We start from the raw sequence: 6,088 nt of genomic DNA, 5'->3' as shown, positions 1-6,088 counted from the left end.
GCAGTGAATAAGCAGCACCTAGTGGTCTTGAAATGCATAAACAGATCACTTTCTTAACAGTTTATTCTGACTTTCTCTGGGATCTAGAGCTTTATCTAGAGTGAATTTATACTTTAGTATTTCACAGAAAAATACAAGAAAGAAAAAACTCTTGAGTTTTTAAAAGTCATTGCTTACAATAAAGGTAACCCATATACAGACCTCATGCTTTATAAAAAAATCTGCTACTTCTTGTAGTGAGCAAAGTATTTTAATGTCTTCATCTAGTTGTAATCCTTCCATATTTAAATCAAGGCCTTCAAGTTAATCACAATTATTAGCAATATTGATTATCAAAACTCTGAGTTTATTTCTCTTTATTAAACAAAAATTTGAAAAATATCTAACAATAGCTCTCTGAAATCACTCAGAAAAGTGCAGAATTAAAGTAAGGAGAAAACCTGGTCAGTCAAGTTTATTACAGCAACCTGAGCTCCATAAGATTGCATACTTTGAAGGTTTGTTTCACATTTTATCATATTACTGTAGTCAGAGATTATTGGACCATTAGCTTTAATTTTAATCTAAGAATTTGTTTGTAGGTCCATTTATCTTCAGGATTTATTTTTTGCACTTTACCGAATTTCTCATTTCAATAGCAAATATATTTTACTTGAAGCATTGCTAAAAACAGGACTGAGGTAGATATGCTTGCATCAGGAAAATTGCTCTGTAAATCTTTTAGTGGACTTCAGAACTTTATTGGAAACTTCAACCACAGGGAAAAAAAAAAAAGTATGCACTTTGATTTCAGTTTGATTTCACAGATGCCAATGAACATTTTTCTGTGAACCAAGGAATTCAGCAAAATCTAGTCCTAAGACAGCCTTCCACAAGGGATGGGGACCTGCTTACCTTCACAGGACAGACCAGAGTTCCTGTGGCAGACTACACAAACCCATGGCAATAGCTAAAGGATATTAGGTGTTCTGCATCCCCAAATTTGTTGGAAAATGAAGGTTAAGTGAGTGTCTGCTTCTCCTGCTTGCTTACTTCCTTCCAGTTCTCCCAAGAGTCCCTGCACATGAAGCAGCTAATTTGGTTTCCAAGAAGATGTGGAAAGCTGTTCACTTCTGCCTGAAGAAAGGCATGGATTACATGTGTAAAGCTTTTTACATGTGCAAGATGTGTCAAAGGAAAACCTACTCAGAAGTGACAGTGATCAGAATGCAGCCTATTAACCCTCACACTAATGATGCTAGTAAGAAAGTCCCCCCCTCACATAAAATCCTTTTATTGTCTTTAATTTAATTTAATTTAAATGTACAATCAGGAGGCCAAAATCCATGCTGAAATAAATGAGAAGACCTGCTTAAAACTGATAGCACAATAAAGAATTTTCAAAGTTGTTTACAGTAGGACTTTTCCTAATTTTTATTTGCTTTCTTGTTGGATTTATTCATACTCAATTTGACATGATGACACTGGATGATAAATATCCCACACATGTAAGGAATTTTTCAAAACTGAGGCTAATATGGATGAAATAATGCTAATATTGAATTATAAAGGGAAAAAATACCAAGGAACTAAAGCAAGGTGTGATATCACTCAAAGTTGCTATTTTGAAATCTCAAAATGGGTTCTTGGCCTAGGTAAAAGTTTCTTTCAGTTTACTCACACAGTAAATAAAATATTCAAGCCTAGAAAGGAACAAACATTAAAAATTAGGTTTCTTGCTCAGAATAAAAGCTGCTCAGTGAGTACATATAAAACTCACATGGAAACTCACATATAGTACTCACATGGGAATCACAGTGGACCACTGCACTGCAAGGGAAAAGTAGCCAGAGTTGATGAAGTTTCTGAAAACAGGAGAGAAAAGGTAATTGTTTCTTTCTGAAAAAAAATATAGAAGAAAAAAAAAAAAGAAGTTGCAGATAGATATCTTTTCACAAGTTCATGCAGTAAAAAAAGGAGTAATGAAGCTAACAAAAGCCACTGACTTACTTTATACTTCATAAGAGTTTGTCTCAGGATATTAATCTGCGCGGGAGAATCTGCATTCTGCTATGCACCTTTGAAGAAGCTCTATAAAACTTTGAGTTCACTGGGAAAGAAAGATGTTAGCTACACCCCTGTGCTTAGTATTTCTTCCAGTGTAGGTCAGGACTACTATTTTCTGGATCACTCCTCCGTAGTGCTATGAATTTTCCAATGTACTATAGAAGAAGCCTTTGAAATCCCACTTTTTGACTATTCTGGCATCATAAGCTTCTAGTCCCTGTCTTGTGTTCATTTTGATTGCCATTGTCTCAAAAATCTTGCCACCCTTTCCAAAACAGTATAGTCCAAGCAGTTTATGAAGGAAATCCTCAAGACTTAACCATCCCAAATTTTTCCAGTCTCAAACAGTACACAGCCAAAATTACCAAGGCCTCACTTTCCCACCTGTAATGTGGACATAGCAGCATCCCTTTAGATGTTTACTGAAAAGATAAATAAATTATAATAGTAACATAGCTCAGATGTCATGGCATAAGTATCACAGAAGAGGCTGTGAGAAAGATTGATTAAAGAGACATTCAAATGAACTATACTGTTGTAGTCAATTGAGTAGCAAGTTTCCTTCCACTGGAACAGTGACCAGGCAGTCAATATTCCATCAACATCCTTTAAGCTTAGAGAGACTGGGTTTGACAGCCAGGGAAGCTGATCTATCCAACCAGCCCTGCTCTGCCACCCCTCTCTCCAAAGGAATACTTCATGTATTTTCTTTTAAATAATTCTCTTGAAATAAGTTCCTCCTGGATCAAATCTAGAAAGGCACAAGATGTAGCAGAAAGCAAAAAAACCCCTGCATGAAAAGAGTTTAGGCCTGAGGCATGACAGATGACATATAGGGGACATATACTAAAGGCTGTACAGTGGAAATTCAATGTACAGACACTAAGTGACATCTCCAAGCAGCTCCCCACATTGAACCAAATCTCCCTTCCCATTTCTAAATATAAACACATATGTTGGCTGCCCTAAGAGTGTCTAGGATGCAGAGGAGGGATGGAAATTTTAGCTACAATTTGCCCTAAGAGCGCAGCTGAATTATGTTTAAAATAGCCTTTTTTTCCATACATATGCTTATTAATGAAATGAGAGGTTTGGGGACTTTTTTTCCTTTTTGTTTTTTTGCTTTCCAAGAGGATAGAAGCTGCTTTTCTATTTCATCCCTGCTGCTGTAGCGATCCTGTGAGTTCTGCTCCAACCCTTTTTCTCCTGCCCAATACCAATTTAATTTGTAATGAAAACATTGCAACTCGGACTACACTACCTACTAGCACATCGATTATTTTTCACCAAACAATTACAAGGAAATCAAAATCCCATCTCTTTCTCTGTTTTTTGAGCTAGTTTTTGATTGAGTTTTTTTTCCCCTATATTCATCTTTTATTTCTGTTTATAAAGGAGTTGAAGTGCAGGCCAGGAGATACAATAAAAATTGTACAGCTTCACCAAAACTTTTTATGTAGTAATACAGGTATATTCTTATGTATATAAGTTGGTAAGATTCTACTGATGCACATACACTTAATAGCTCATATATACAGGCTCCCATTTAGGGAAAGTGTATGAACTACACCAATATAAATCTCTTTATAAAACTAAGAGCAGTTACATAGTGAATGGTGACAGATGCTGAAGGAAAGGTCTGGATTCCAGGATGTAGGTGACATAAAAAATTCATGCATGCTTACTGAAATGACCCCACAAAGAAGCCAAAGAGATAAAAAGGAAGAATGGCAATAGCTGGCAACAGCCTGGAGGCACAAAGGAATACACTTCATGTTTGAGGGTTCTCTGCAGCTGTGGACTAATCAGGACAAAGCTCTTATTGCTGAACAAATGATGCAAACCACTCAAAGCTATGCAATTAAAGCCTGGTATTCACAGTTCAGTTCATTTAATGAAGGACTGAAAGTATTAATGTTGCTGAATATTTGTGTGCAGGTACAGGAATAAGGTGGTCAGCATAGATCTGCTTGAGTTATCTTGTTTGAAAGTGAATTGGTAGCACACAAAATATCAACTGGAAGTGAGGCTACTCTAATGACCAATAATGAATGTGCAGGAACAGTCCATGACATACCTAGGGGCCTGCACCCTTTATGAGGAACAGAGGAGTCTTGAGGATCTAGCAGAGTTAGAGATTTGGAAGAACATTATTGTTATAGAGGATGGACCTAAGGGATAAAAAACCCAGCTAAAACTAAAACAGTTATCTTGTTATGATGCTGTACTTGCTAGATTAACTCACTGTCAGTGATTAATTGCCCCTTCAAATACCTAATTATAGCATTACACATAATCAATAAGGAGAGGGTGAGGTGAGTGTAATGCACAAGAATTGTGGGGATTGAAATTGTTTTTGTTTGTTTGCTTTAAGGTTTAGACCACTCTACTTGTTTGAAGTTTTTATTGTAATGAAAATTAGTGGCAATTAAGAAAAATGTTAAATTGGTTCTAGTTCTCATTTTGTTTGTGGGGTTTTAAAAATTTGCTCATGTGGGGGTTTGTGTTTGTTTTTTCTATTTTTGTTTATTTGTTGTTCTTGGAAACTTAGCCTCACTATATACAAATAGCCTCACTTGGTCAAGAAAATTAGCTGTTGAGAAAATCATTCCTATATGGCAATGGTTTCCTAAACATACCCCAATTTTACATTCCCTTGACAAAGTTTCTTAGCTCACAAATGGTAGTGAGAATCTAGGAAATGGGACTGAATCTTCTCGCATCTCCACCAGCTTTGACTGTCTGTGCCCCTCATGTCCATAATACTTTATCCTACATGTAGATTTCAGATTCTCTTAAGAGTATTAATCCCTCCTATGTCTGGAAGAGAAGCTGTGGATGCCTCAGCCCTGCAGGGGCTCGAGGCCAATTTTGATTCAGCTCTGAGCAACCTGGTCTAGTGAAAGTTATCCCTGCCCATAGCAGTGTGACTGGAATTAGATGATCTTGAAGGTCCCTTCCAACCCAGGACATTTTATGATTCTGCTCCTTTTGCTGCCAGCTGCATCTGAAAAATCTGTATTCTCTGAATTCTAGGTCCTCAGAGCTTGGAGGGTTAGAGATTTCCTCAAAAACTACACTGAGCAACACTCATCCCTGTCATTTGTCCCTCATATGATTTATTACACTACTTCCTCTACAGCCATAATTTCCTTTGCTTGGAATTTGAACAGCTGAGCTGGCACGGGTGGTTGTTACAAAAACGTCGGTGCCCAGGACCAAGCGGGTACCAGGTTCAGAAATCAGACTGTGAAATCCATCCCTGGATGACCCCAGATCTGTGTGTGCTACCACACACAGGAGTCCACCCAGGGCTGAGTTCTGCTTGATTACCTGAAGGTAAATTTAGGTGAGACAAAATCAGGCAATCACAAAATCAAGAATTACAGAACATGTCATGTAGGGAAGGTCCACAGATGGTCATCTGGTCCAACGTCTGCTCAAGCAGGGTCATGCTAGAGCACAGGGCATGCGATTGTGTCCGGAGGGCTCCTGATAATTTCCACTGAGGGAGATTCCACATCCCTCTGGGCAACCTGTTCCAGTGCAGTCACTACACAGTGAAAAAAGTTCCTCCTCATGTTCAGGTGGAACTTGCTGTGCATCCCCTTCCCTCGTCCTCTTGTCCTTTTTCTCGGCACCACGGAGAAGAGCCTGATCTTCTTGGGACCGCTCCCTAGATATTTATATACACGCTCTCAGTCGTCTTTTCTCGAGGCTAAACAAGACCAACTCCCTCAGCCTTTCCTCCTAAGAGCAAAGCTCCAATCCTTCAACGAGGACGGAGACCTCGCCGTCCGGGCAGAGGCAGCTCCAGCTGGGATCTCGAAGCAAGATCTGGCTGCGGGTCACGCCAGGAGGGGCCGGGGCAAGGCTGAGCCGCTGGGCCACACTTCCCAAGCCGCTCTCGGGGCGCTCAGCGGCCGGGCCGGGCCGGGCCGGGGCAGGACGGGCGGGCGCTCCCGCTCCCGGCCCTGCGTTGCGGCTCGGCCCGGCCGCGGCTCCGGCGCGGCAGAGGGCGCTGCGCGGGCGGGCGCGGGCC

This window comes from Ammospiza caudacuta, chromosome 1 (assembly GCF_027887145.1).
Source record: "Ammospiza caudacuta isolate bAmmCau1 chromosome 1, bAmmCau1.pri, whole genome shotgun sequence".
In the NCBI taxonomy this organism is placed as follows: domain Eukaryota; kingdom Metazoa; phylum Chordata; class Aves; order Passeriformes; family Passerellidae; genus Ammospiza; species Ammospiza caudacuta.
Note: the sequence above shows the minus strand (reverse complement) of the source record.